This window comes from Spodoptera frugiperda, chromosome 26 (assembly GCF_023101765.2).
Source record: "Spodoptera frugiperda isolate SF20-4 chromosome 26, AGI-APGP_CSIRO_Sfru_2.0, whole genome shotgun sequence".
Taxonomy (NCBI): Eukaryota; Metazoa; Arthropoda; class Insecta; order Lepidoptera; family Noctuidae; genus Spodoptera; species Spodoptera frugiperda.
This window is the reverse complement of record NC_064237.1, coordinates 3,858,607-3,873,891: the sequence shown is the minus strand read 5'-3', so window position 1 is coordinate 3,873,891 and position 15,285 is coordinate 3,858,607.

Here is a 15,285-nt window from a genome sequence, read left to right as displayed (position 1 = left end):
AACTAATCTTTATTTTCGTATTTACCAACAAACTGTGCAAACTAACATCGGTGCCTCATTTTTGAGAGAAATGTAAGAATACATGATTATTAAGTAACGTATTTTTATTATAATTCCATTTTCAATGGAGATATCCACAACTACTGATAATAAGAACAAACCCAGAATTATTTGTTTAGTACAAAATCGAATGTTTTAAAGAATTTGTTTGACTGTAAATAGTCGTAGGTGCAAGGGTGTATTGTTTATTCGAGAAGGGTACTAATTAAAATGGGGCGGAAGCGGAGCTAGCGAGGGATTTAAAAACTTTTAAACTATCCCAATATGATTTCGTGTAAACCAGTTACTAAATATATACCTACAAAACACTCTAACTATCAATTTAAAGATATCTAGTAAATTAAGATTTGGATTTTGTAGTAAAACGTACGAAAAAGTAGGTATGTAGGTACCTATATGATGTATGATCTGATGTGACTAGCAGCGATACCTAATTACCTACCTTTATTAGAAACCGAAGGTGTATTCTAAAGACGAGGTTGATAGATATTCACTGCCGAACAAAGACCTCATTCGGAAAGCTTCTTGCACAAAAATTTCTTTCTTTATAGGTAAGGTAACAGGTATAAACTAAACTATAAGTATAAAGTACCAACTTAGAACATTTACGTATAGAATAATAAAATTTTCTCTAACCGGCTTTCTAACTAATTCTTTTATTTATTTATATCAAAATGCTACTCTCTAAAGTAAAATGGTTTCTTGCGAAAATTATGCTTGGTATTTGTATAATATTTAGATGTTGGAAATACTCGAGACTGTTAATTCGGGTGGTCGTCACGCTCACTGGCTCAATAAACTATTTTATGCTACATTAAGTGCTTATACCTATTTGTTTTTGTATATATTTTTAGGAATTAAGTTAATCTAATTCATAAAACTAAGGAGATAGCATCTGTTGCCTTAATAACACAGTCTAGGTCATCTTATAGTCATTACCAACGTGCAGTTCCATAGCTGTTGCAGATTACGAATGATAAATCCATATGCGATGATAACAGGACATGTAGGACAGGAGCTATTCTCATACATCAGATTCATTACTAGTTCTGTCATCATATATACATACCTACGTATAATTATGAAGCTGATGATACGTATATTATGATGTACTCATTGGTAGAAATATAATCGCATTATTTTGAAAATGGCAATGCCTATTGGAGTTTTGTTTGTCGATTTCAGGATTTGGTAAATCTGAGACTATTTGCTCTGATTAGGATTTTTTCTACGTCTTAGATGTGCACTAAATTTCTCACTCGTTTAGACTCGGAACCACGATTTATGGATCACGCCTGTGGATCACGCAAATAATTGTTCCTTCTGGTAACATATTATAACAGCCGGTCGTCCAGCCTAAACGCCAAGGCCTGCTACAGTAAAATCTCTTATATCACATATTATTTTCACCTACTTTTATTATTCCCGTTATATAATACATTTCTAATTATGTACAGAGTAATGAAATGCTTTAACACGAACATTTATCATTCTCCTACTTCAGTTTGTAGGTGATGTTAACACTGTCTCTCTTCCTGCCTAGTGTCATGTTCTATGACTTTTGTCATATACATGTTGGTTACCGGTTACCGACTGGTTTACGACTGCTCGTCTAACAACATATTAGAGGTACCGTTGTTTATATTTACATAACATGACTTTTTTATTCCTTAAACATTGGCTGGGAATCTCTCCTGCATCGAGCTAGCGCGGCAACATTTGATGGTTGATAACTTCTTAATAAAACGTATCTGTAAGAGTATCGTATTAATGGACATTTTAAACGAAATATACAGTTTTCGGAAGTTATTTTAGCCTATTAACAAATAGTACTTTGGGAGTTTGCTAGTCAATGGCCATTATGACCAACCAAACCAAATATTCCGTGCTTGACAATTTTATCCACAGTCATTTTAAAAACGAGGCTATCGAAGAACTGACCTGTATGATAAAGAGTGGGAGAGCCATTTTATTACGGTAATGTTAACTATCCACAATAATGAAACCAAGAATTGTATTGTGAATCTGATTGGAAAAGAGTAACCTATGGAGTTTCTTGCTCGTTCTTCTCCATAGGAATCATCACTTTGGAACGAGCAAACAGCTTTACTAGAGGATTGACCGGCGGACAGGCGTTATTAATATTATTATATTTGCTTTGACGTTCAAAAGTGCCTTCCTGGTCTATTTGATATATATAATTTTGACTTGACTTAATGCATTCTAAAACATGGATAAACATTAAAACTTAATCTAACTTAGAAGATTTACTTTTGCGTTGTGATGAATCAACTCATAACTTAATTGCTTTAACATATTCATACTCTTTGATTGGGAAACACGATAACGTAATCTTAGGTTCTTAATTGATCTTAAAATAAACGTTAGCTCAAATCTAAAAAAAATATTTATTTTGTTTATTCACAGTTTTTAAATGTATTTTTTTAAATATTTAACAGAAGATGTCATTCGTTATGTATTCTAATTTTTCATTATATTGCATTGTCATTATTATTTTCAAGTGTTTTTGTTGTATGTGTTGTAGACTAAATAATATTGAATAGACTGTTCAACAACTAGACTATGTTAATGTTTAGCCCGCCAACCACGAGAAGCGATTATGAAGTGATTATGAACTATTTACTCAAATAGGTAATAATGTCGGCGTGGAGTACTCCAGGCCGACATTCGACTCGACGTGTTCGATATGTTCGACTCGACGTGTTCTACGATCAAATATTCTGTGTAGTAAAATTTCAGTGTATTATTTTTGCAACACTCTGTAAGTAAATTAAACTCTTAATTTTATAGTGAAGGATTGAATCACAATATTATTAATAAGTATTTTAAAATACTTAAGTAGTCTTAGACTGCCATAGTTGAATATCATGGAAGGTTCTTGTATATTTTTTGTATCAATTTATGTAAACATACTTATAGTATTAAGTATATATTTCTGTATACTCATAATAATGTTAATGGAAACTGCATTAAAGTAATTAGATATTACAGATCCTTCCTTCACACTTCCTTCGTGATCTTGACTAGCTTTTCGCCTGTGGCTTCATCTGTGTGAATTCTGGACTGAGATGAGTCGTCGCTACTTCTACCTCCTCTCCTCCTCTAATTCCTCTCAAGTAGATTCCAAATACTGGGTTCGAAAGTAGCTATTGTCCAATGACGATAGAATTTTACAATAAGTTCCAGTAGTTTAGTAATCTATTCGAAGCAAACAAACAAACATATCTTTCTTCTTCTTTAAAAATAAGAATGAAACAAGTTTTTATCCTCATCGCAGTTTTTATTTGCGAAAAGCGAGTCCAAGGATTTTCCTTGTTCTCAAAAACATCTAGAACTTAACAATCGTTTGTATATCCGCGTGTTAGACAACAAAAACATATGATTTTACATAACCAACGTTTTTGTCTCAACATTTTGATCGATATTCAATTACATAGTAATTGAGTCACGATACGGCTCCGGCAGGCAGGTACTGGAAGAAATGAATCGTTAAATATAAATAGAAAGGCGCTAATTTTATATTTTACTGTTCTACCGTACTCAAAACTTTTTCCCTTATGTAAGTGATTAGTGTCTTTGTTGAAATCAATTTGATAAATTGTTTTATGTCTTATTGGATTGTTTCTTTATTGTTTGTGATGTAAGTTTTGACACGTCAATGGCCGGCAGAATAGAGAGGCAAATTGTCTATTTGTTTAATAAATTGGCGCTGCAATTTTATTTATAAGTTAATTATTTTTTGCGCGTTGAATGGATGGGCTAGGCGTGAAAGAAATAAGTTGTTTTAATGCTCCGAAGTTCATTCAGATACATGTTATTATACCTATAAACTGTTTTATGTATGCATTTTTGCGTTTGAGTTGTTATAAAACACATACATAATTATTAATTACCTTTTTTATTTTATTTAAAGTGAAGTTCTCATCACTCACAACCAGCCTAGCACCTAACTACCCAGAAACCTATTTCTAATAATAAACAGAAAAAAGTTATAAAAAATCTAACCCCATTTCAGTTTAACCTGAGGGCTGGCCACATTTTATGTTCAGCAATTAAGCTGAACTTCACGAAACATACAAGACAAATTGCTTATTCAGTAAAAGATAAAATAAATAAAATTAATCAAGTGTAAAATATTAGTAGCGGTTGTAAGTTGTCAACTGCGTAGGCTACTGGGCACATATGGCACACATCAAGCTAAGCAAGCCAGTATAAACTGACCTTTGAAAGTGTGGAAAGAGTATATAAAGCGAGATTATGTAAACTGGTTTTGTATAGTTCGATGTGTAGTTGCGTACATAAGTTAGCTGCTAAGATTTATGTCCTTACATATGTTGGCTAGCTGCCTCAAACCACGTTGCCATCAATCATACTGAGCCAGCTAATGGTTTAATTTATATGTCTTATAATCCGCCCACAGCTGGCCATAGCTATAACCAACATGTTAATTAATTATACACAATTATGGTTTGATGATATCAGTGGTTCCATGGATTTGTATTTTGCACGCCATCGATGATGTGTAGGTTAGGGATTAGAGTAAAAAATAATTAGAATACTCATTAAATGGTACTTGATATTTTAGTAGCAGTATGACTGGGTCCTTTAAGTATCTGGAGACACACCTATGCTGCTTGAAAAGAAGTTGGACAGTTGGTTCAATTTGAGACTTCTAGACACATCGTAGCACTCAAGAGAATAGCTTCAAACGCTCTAACAAGTTTTGTACATAAATATGAATCTATATTGATTATTATGTAATAGAATATAATTAATGAGCAATACTTGGACCACTAAAGCTAGATAGTTCTTATTGCAAGGGAACTTATCTTTACCATCTGTCTTCACGTATCACCTTTCATTGTTCTAAACTAAGCATTCAACATTTACTCGTAGATACCACAATCCAATAAATTAATTTACGAGACAGTTGATTGACGTATTGCTTTTAAAACGTATGGGAAACTAAATTGCAGTTCCCTATGATCTCCCGTGCACACTAACAATACAGTGAGATATTTAATTTTAATTCCGCTATAACAATCCCGCACGGCGCAATTCCCGCACAGTCCTATTTCCGCACGAACTAATTCCCGCGCGGACCAATTCCCGCACGGCGCTATTCCCGCACAGACCTGTACACAGTATGAGTTTGCTTTACTAAAGTAATCGAAAGGAGAGCGCGTTCGGCGTTTTGAATGGTTGGTTTATTCAAGCCGCCAATCAAAAGGCGGAATGCGCTCTCGTTTCGATTACTTTAAACGTAAAGCAAACTCATACTAGGGCATCTGTTCCTGCACGGAATTAATCCCGCACGGAGCAATTCCTGCACGGACCTATTCCCGCACGGACCTATTCCCGCACGGCGCAATTCCCGCACGGAGCAATTCCCGCACGGAACTATTCCCGCACGGACCTATTCCCGCACGCAATTCCCGCACGGACCTATTCCCGCACGGAACAATTCCCGCACGGAGCTATTCCCGCACGGACCTATTCCCGCACGGAGCAATTCCCGCACGGAACAATTCCCGCACGGAGCTATTCCCGCACGGAGCTATTCCCGCACGGAGCTATTCCCGCACGGAGCAATTCCCGCACGGACTTATTCCCGCACGGATCTATTCCCGCACGGAACAATTCCTGCATTGACCTATTCCCGCACGGACCTGTTCCCGCACGGAGCTGTTCCCGCACGGAACTGTTCCCGCACGGACCTGTTCCCGCACGGAACTGTTCCCGCACGGAGCTATTCCCGCACGGAGCTATTCCCGCACGGACCAATTCCCGCACGGAGCAAATCCCGCACGGACAAATTCCCGCACGGAGCTATTCCCGCACGGAGCTATTCCCGCACGGCTCAATTTCCACACGGAGCAATTCCCGCACGGACCCGAAACAACAATTTGTGGATTACTATTGTGTGATCCAAAAATCTCCGGACACCTCCTAAGGATGCTCCGTGGAGGAGCGAAACACAGAACGAAACATATGTCCAGTGGTATTATTGCATGTTATCTGTGTCTTATGTTGCACCCCTGCTGCATGAGCATTTAATTGCGGGCGGTGCTGCACGCCGCATGTTAAAAATACATGTATAAGCGGAATTAAAACTAAAAATCTCACTGTATTGTTAGTAGTACAACATTAAGTACCAATTTCGCATGACGAAGGAGCGTGTCAACAATGACTCTACCCTTGATTCCCATCACAAGGATTGATAGGAAGTAAATGTTTATATGTTTTTTGAGTTTTTATACCATAGAACGGTTCATATCCATTTATCAATCTATGAATTTATATTCATAGTTCCACTAACATTAGATCGTGGTTTTGTGTTATTCTGATTTCAATAATACGCCCGTTTCGTACTTCAGATAGATACATAATTGCAGCAATAATTCATTCAATAATGAGCTGAGATTTACCGATGTGATTACCGAAGCGAATGTTGCCTTCCTCGTACACAATTCACACGTCTTTACATTTTTATTGCTTGTTATTCACTAGCTTAACATGAAGTAAGAAAATTAATCTTTGGTCTAATCTGAACAACATCTGTTGATGTTTATTTGGTAACTAGTGTTCTCGCACTCTCCTAGAAACATTAATAATGACTATAATTTAGTGCATTCGGTTTGTTAACTTTTTGTAAAAGTAAGTTTGTGCTTTACTATGCTTTTTGTTGGTGTTGCCCGTTCGGTGCTACTAGATGGCGTTACTTGCGTATTAGTTTGTTTACTTGCACTTTTCTAGGTACACTTTTTATGAGTAACATGATCTACAGCCAATTTCATTTTACCAATTGTAATACCTATAATGTTTAATTATTTTCGTTTAAAAATAGTGCTTTCGCTTGTTTAGTGCAGAATCTTAATTCATGCCTTAAAAGTCAAGCCGACGAGTAATAATGAAATAGGTAAAGTAATATTTTTCACGTCATCTTGGCGTCATTTAAAGTCAATAAACATCGGGTAGAAGCAACCATAAAACGGATATCTCATTAAATATTATGTATTTATTACACACTTTCGTGATTATGTAATAATTTCTGAGATAATTATGTTATTACGTCTACTAAGTAAAACTTGGGTAAGGTAATTATGTTGTATATCCTACTTTATTACTAAAAAGGATAATAAGTTCGTGTGGATATAAATTAGAGACTTTGAGGTCCTGGGTATTAAGTGTTTAGTTGGCTTAGATCAAGATTGCATTGACATTTTGTAGATCCCCCTTAGTTTTAGTATTTTACGGCACTTAAGTGTAAGTAATGGTGGTGGTGGTTCCACACTGCTACCCTTTAGGCGCCCACTTAAATATTAATTATTGCGACCCAAGCGCGCAGCTAGAATTCCAAAAAAAAAAAAATTTGCACTAAATATGGAGGAACAATCGTGTACATATAACGAAAAAGCAATCAAGTAAAAGAATTTAGCCTACTGGCTAGGCTGCGCAACGTTGCCGCGTCTGCACACGCTGCTCATGATGAAGAGTCCCTCTGTGGCTCGAAACAAGTAAAGCTTTTCTCCGTTAATGTACGTGAATAAACCGTGATATTTTTGGTTAATTTAGTATGTCTCACGATAGTTATTATAAAAATATAACTAACAAAATAATCACTAAACAGTAGCGAGAGCACTACTTTGCTTCGGTACAAAACAATATATATTAATTATGATCATATTGACCATTATGTTAGTTAATTACGTATTATCAAAGTATAAAGCCGCTGAATTAATGATAACAGCCTATAAATGACGCTGTAACATCTAACTTACGTTTATAGGTGATATTACACTGTAAACCAGTCAACTAGGCGAATAATTTAATTTCCTGCGTGCTTAACATAGGGTCTATGCTTAGATACTAAATTGTAGTAATGTATAGTTCACTGTTGCCTTTGTGGAGCAGTACAAATGATAAAGAGTGGTGTGTGACATCCTGGGCGGTGTAGTGCAGTGGTTTTCGCGGTTGGACCAAAGTTCAAGTCAATAACAATTATCATTTATTTCAATTAGACCAATAAAAGGCACTTCTGAACGTCACCCTCTGACGGGATAGATATTTGAAACAATATCAGTTTATATTTATTGTATCAAAATATGATTAAACTATAACTGTTAAATAAAAATAACAGTAAAGTATTTTTTTTCCATACAAAAGACTTAAACGACTGATGTTAGTGATTGCGACTCAAAAAGTTAATGATTTACATTTTTGAATGATCAAAGTAATATGCTCATTGTTTATTAATAAATATCTCTAATCAGGCTTTCGTTAGTATGTGTTGTGAACTTATTGAAAGGTAGTGTTATCGTCATCGGGAAATGTGAGATCATAATTCGAGCACCAAATCTTACTCAAGTGAGATGATCGGATTTCGCAATCGCAAGACGATGCGATTACGCACGACCTTAGGGTTACATAAGTAAGTGAGACCCACTGGTCATTAGACACACAATCTCTAAAGTTTTCTATCTAAAGTCCGTTATGATCGTTTTATAGCCACAATACACTATTACATCCCCGTGTGAAAGCTCATCATATCTTCTTGGCAGACAATAAACACGTACCGAATACGTACCCTCACGAAGCTACTTCTCGTCAACCGACAATTTCAAGCATGCCAACATAGATCCTATTACATTAGAAATTAAGACTAGAATAGCGTGTGATTTTGCAATTATTGAAGTGTTAAGCATGTATTAACTTTTAAAGTTCACCGATTACTAAGGTATTTTAGTACTTTGCTTCTTTTAATATAGACATTAATGTACGGCAATGTACCGTGATCATAGTTTTCTACTTTCATAAATACTATTGCTTAGTTCTTGTTACACCTTAGTCCATTCAAACACAAGTTCTTTTTTGTGATTAGTGTAAATTGAACTAGATTAATTAGTAAGAAGCAGATAAGTGGATTAGCTATCTGTTAAGCTATGAATATACATCTATGATTAATGTCATCGTCAGAACTGTGAAAATTAAAAGGATTTTTCTGTTTTTTATAAATTTTAAGGAATATAATAAGTAGAAAATAAACACATACAGCTAGTGTACGGTAAGGAAGATTCACAATAGAAAATCGCCATAATATTTTTTAGAAGAAGTATGCGCATCTTTTTAATTGTATAGGTATTCCATACCGTAGCGCTAATATTTATAAGGATAATTAAAAACTAATTTGCCAAGAAACACCTTACATCCTAGCACTCAATCACATTGCGATGCAGTAGCCACACCGATCACCACAACGTAATTTTTCTTCCACATTACTCGAGCCATTAAAAAAACATTTATAAAGACCATTACACATATAAACACCGTACTATTTACTAACATCCGACTATTAAATGAGTATGGAGACATAAAGGGTCGAATCCGCGACTTTTATTGCAGTTCTTTAGTACTTGATTAAAGTTGGCTTACACGACAATTAAATCTGTTCAAATTGCTTTATGAATCGTTTGGTCCCATCCTTCAGTATGAACAGAGCTTCAATTGTTTGAATTGGCATCTTGTTTCTCAGAATAAGTAATTATGTATTGTACTCGTTTACTTGTGCACATTACTGAGTAATTCGCACTTTACAGGGGAAGGAAGTATCGGGTAATTGGCTTGGTAAGCTTTGCTTTGTGTGCGTCGCGTGGCGCCATGATGTGACAATTGTGTAATGTTTCTAACATGGAATTATTCTTCTGAGAGGATTATGCAAAAGATGCAGAATGATGAGCTCTAGTGTTTATATAAAAAATCCATATATTCGGTTTATAGTTTTTGTTTATTTACATCGGATTAGGTTGTAATTTTTTTATAATGATTGTTAACTAACTATTAAAGTTATTTTGAGCTTAGATACAACGCCTTTTTAATGTTCTTGTTCTATTGATTACCTTACTGTTTTACCAATAAAAGTCATAATGTTTAAAACTACTTAGTACTTACTTATGTATATCATAACCAAGTCGTGACGCGACGGGCCCTTTAAAAGTCTGATTTCAAATCATTAGATATGTGATTTGTTGAATTATGCAACATGTGGTTCCTAGTTTATTATATTCGTAGGAAACAGGTACAACTATTAATTTTGTATTCATAACTTCTGGTGTGATCGTCTGGTCGTGTTTTGTTTATAGTGTCTGAGTGTAAGATATCCGAGGTCGATGACCTTAAACTGCGGGAATCCATTAAAATACATCGTCAACAACCGGTGACAGTTCACTGTCGGACTATAGCTGGACTTCTTCTACGTAAGAGGGTTTGCTATAATCTCCAGCCCTTATTTTTAAGGGGGGAAAATCAATAATCTCCAGGCTTGGCCGGCGAATCGGAGGTTGTAGTACAAGTTTGTTTTACATTTAACGAGAGCGCGTTAGGCGCTCTGATTGGTTAGTTTCATCGTACCGGCCAATCAGCGCGCCGAACACGCTCTTATTTCGTTTTCGTTAAACTTAAATCAAACTTGTACAAGGGTATGGAAATAGCAGTTTAAATGTTCAGGTTTAAAGATACCTAGTGCTACTGCATGCTTTTTCTACTGTTTCAAAAGTGTAGTCCCCTGGTTTACGGTAGACGACACTCGGGTGTAGGCAGGGGTAGTGACATACGTATTTAAATCTGTTTTAGTTTCATATAGTAACTGGATGAGATTTAGAAGAAATATATTATAAGCTCATTTTCAGGTTACAATAGAAGAGTGGAAATTACGCCTATAATCCAATTTGTTAAAATTAAATCATTGCCCAGTTTTTAGGATAATAGGTTATAAGAGTTATTAGTCCTTTGTCCTGATAAATCTGTTCTAAAAAACTACTGTTACGAAATATTGGTAGCAATTAATACATGTCGTTTAGTGTTATGTTCTATTGATCTTAAAAAACGTATAATTTATTATTTGTAGGCGGTACTCCTCTATTGTTTTCCTCATTCTTGTCGAAAGTAAATCACAATAGAACTCAAAACGTAACTTAGTAACAAGTTACCAGGCGATACATTTGCTGTACGAAAATCACTCTTATTAATACAGATACAAGGTATTTTTTGTAGTAATTGGTTAGTTTTTTGTATCATTATGGTATTTTAGATTAGCACCTACTGAAGGTCATTAGGGTTCGTTTCCACCGACCTTAATTGCACGTGTTCAACTTCACACTTTCTACGAATACATTTTTTTGTTTAAATTAAGTTTTTTACAACGTGTGTTGCGAATTTTAAGTGCTAACCATTACTCTCATTGTTTTGCGGTTGGAAGCTTTGGAATTATAAATTTAAAGTAGGTAACATTTCAATAATTGACTACCTCGTTGGTCGAGTATGGCAAGTGACAAGGGGTCTTGGGTTCGATTCCCGGGTCGGGCCAAGTATTACTGGGCTTTTGACGGTTTTTCGAAAATTTCTCAATAGTAGCACGGAGTCTGAAATTGTGCCCAGTAATTGGCAATAGGCTCACCCCCTATTACAAGGGACTTTAACAACAACTGGTGAAAAGTAAGTGTACATTGTATAGCGGCATGCCGTAATGTGCACTTCTGCCTACCCCTATGGGGATAAAAGGCGTGACTGATTTAGATTTAGGATGACTAATATAAGTAGAGGGCATTACAGCGATTGTTTTTTTTTTGTAATCTATATTATGTTAATTCTTTTGCCGTGCTGTAGTAGCATTATGATTCAGAGGTTAGGCATTCGGCACTCTCTAACTATTATATTGATTGACTCACCTGAAAGAAGTTCTCAGAGAATATGAAGGTACCTACAATATCATTACTTACTTTAAGATGTAAGTAAATATACTACGTAAGTAAATATAGGCTTGTGACAGCAAGAAAGGTTAATAGGAACTAGAACTAGGAATCAAGTATTAACTTTCGTTTAGGCTTTTTTGGAGGGTGGGAAATCATTTTCGAGATTGGTAGACTCTTATTAACTAAATATCAGCGGTTCCTACTCCTGTTTCGCCAGAGCCTCGGCAACCCGTTAGGGTGTCCGCATAACAATCTGATTTTTGTTTATGAAACTAATAAAAATATTTTAATTGTTACCGTAACATCATAAGCGCTAGTAACTAAACAACTCTGCGGTATTGTGCTAATACTTCAATGAATTATAGAGTAATAATTCTTATTTCTAATTGGCTAACACGCAGATGAATCAATCTGTAAAATTATGCAACGTTTCCGCTATCAATCGTGGCCACTGTGACAGTTGATATCATTATTCAGATGCGAACCATCGGCAGTGGGTTCAATGCTTTACTCAAGTTTAAACCGCAGCACGTCAACCTACCCCATTTGTCTAATCGCTTCATTACATTTATGACTTTATTTCAAAACGATAAAGTTGAAAATCTATTACAAAATTTACATCACAATTTGGTAGTTCGCTGCTGCTGCTTGCTGGTGTATGTAATGTATATTTGTTCATGCGAAGCTACGAAAAGCCAGTATAAGCTGGTCTTCGAATGTGAATAAAGATTATAGGAAGCGAGGCCATGGAAAACTGGTTATGTATAGCTTGCTGTGCAACCCTGTGTATAACGAACGAGCCAATGTTTATGACAATTGTCATGAGGAGCTTGACGGTTTGACGTGAAGTTTTATTGAAGGTCAGTACCGACCAACAGGTCAATGTTTACATCTACATGTGTTATAGGAAGGTAGCCTTTGGTTTTTTTTGAGGGGAAATATCATTCAATGACTTGAGGGAGGGAGTGGCAGACTCTTACTGACTAAAACCACCACGTTCCTTCTTCTGTTTCGAGCCGCAGCCCTGGTGACCAGTTACGTTGTCCGCAGCTCCGGATCGGGCACCAGTTCTGCTGGGCCCTGCTGGGTCTGGTTCGTAGAGGCGCACGCGAATGCGACTTGCCGTATGCACGGATGGGAAGGTAGCCTAGATATAGGTTACTTTTTGTTTTGTTTTGGAATTTGGATTTGTCTTTATGCACCTTTTTATACGTGAAACATAATTTCATAAAACTGACAAAAACATGGCGTCACGTTAATGATAATCTTTTCTCTATAAGTACGATTTATAACAGCAATATTATTTCGTTATAAGTGATATGCAGCAAATGCGATTTACCTACCTTCTAGCTAATAAATTGATAAACATATGATATCTAAGTAAATCAAGCTCGCATATTTATTATCCATCAGCTAAATAAAACCAAAATAATTTATTTTCATTACTAGCTAAGTAAATATTCTAATATGACTATTAACAAGACGAGAGTGACTTATCCTTATTTGGACCTGGATGTAATCAGCAGCCCTTATGTTTAGATGTTTTATTTTTTAAATCAGTTTAGTTTTACATAAGTTAATATGGTTATTTCATACTGAACCAGTTATATCACACTGCGCTATAACTTCTATTACCTACATACTAGTGTTTTACCCGGTGACGCATGGATGCTATTCCTTGATTTCCGTTTTAAGTGTGTGAGAGCCATGTTTCGACACGAATGGGCCGTCTTGACTGGAGTGACACCACGGTCTCACAGAAAAACGACGTGAAACAACGCGTGCGTTGTGTGAGTGAGGTTACCGAAAACCAAATTCCCCCCTTCCCAATCTCCGATTCCCCAACAACCCTTAAATTCGTAACTGGCAACACACTTGTAACTTACCATCAGGTGATCCGTCTGTTCGTTTACCGGCTTATATCATAAAAAAATCCTTAATTTTTCATTTTATTTTCTTCATACTAACCATATCTATATTGTATGATACTATAATTACATTAAGAAAATAATAAAAAGTATTATACAAATTAGTGTCATCGTTCGGAAGAAATGCGCATACATACACATCGAAGTTTCATTTTCAAACATTTATAGAGGCATATAAACAGAAGCCCAATAGATTTATAGGGATATAATCAGCTATCTATATACAGTTACCTACATATAACCTAATTGCTTTTTAGCTCATTAAGTACCTATGTCTGTAGGATAACTATTAACGAGCCGACGGATCACCTAATGCTATGCAATCGTCGCCGCCCATGGACACCTGAAATACTAGAGGCGTTATGGACTTAAGTGTTGTTGCCGAGAATCTTTTGGGGATTGGGAAGGGGGAATTAGGTTACCTCGGGGAACGAAACACAAGGTAAGCGTTGTTTCACGTCTGGTGTTCTGTGAGGCCGTGGAATCACTCCGGTTTAGCCGGCCCATTCGTGCCGAAGCATTGTTCTTCAATAAATTTTAATTTTAGGTCGTAAATTCACCCCCTGAAAGTTTAGACCCTAAACGAATTACGAATACTTACTTATCATTTTCTTCATAAATTCTCTAAGTCAGAAACAGAAATAAACCAATTATGAAATTCCTATAGTGTTAATATTGAGACATGTGTCTTCATGGGAAAAATGATTAAAAACAGGTTGATATGAAGATAAAAGGAAGTCTAAGTGATTTGAACGCGTCATATAACGATTAGACGCAGCCCTAGACGCTCATAAAATTAATACTCAGCTTCCTTGAGAAACACGGAGTACACACATTCAGTTTCATACGATTTTATATAACCAACAATTTTCAGCCAAGTATCATCTTTAGAAACTCGTTCATAAGATCATTATAATATTACTTGTGTACTATCTCATGATTTATATTAGGTACATGGGATACGGGGATTAGTGAGTCATTTTTACGTTAAGTATAATAATTATCTATCTATCTGTAGTTAGATATGTCATTCTCAATCTTCCCAATCCCCGATTCCCAAACAACCCCTAAATTCCTAACCCCCAAAAGGCCGGCAACGCACTTGTTGGCGGCGGCGATTGCTTGCCATCAGGTGATCTCATAAAAAAAATTAACTCAATACTTAGTTGTTTAAACCTGGTTTCCACAATATATTGTTGCATTAAAGAAGTGTAAATTTTACATTAACGTAAGTAACTCGACTTAATTTTATTGCCTTCAAATTAATGCTTTGTCGACTTGTGTATAAAATGTGTGTGGGAAAATTTATTTTAAAACAATGATGCATTTTGAGTAACTATATAAATAATTCCAAGTATTGTTTTTAGAGCAACTTTATTTAGTAAAACCATCAAATGTTTATTAAGATATTCGGTCTTACTCTTTCAGTTATTATCTCTAGTAAATAGAATACGCAATATTTTATTGTCTGTATCTTTGAGCGAATTATTTATGTCATATTCATTTGTTACCACTTTAGAAAAACCAGG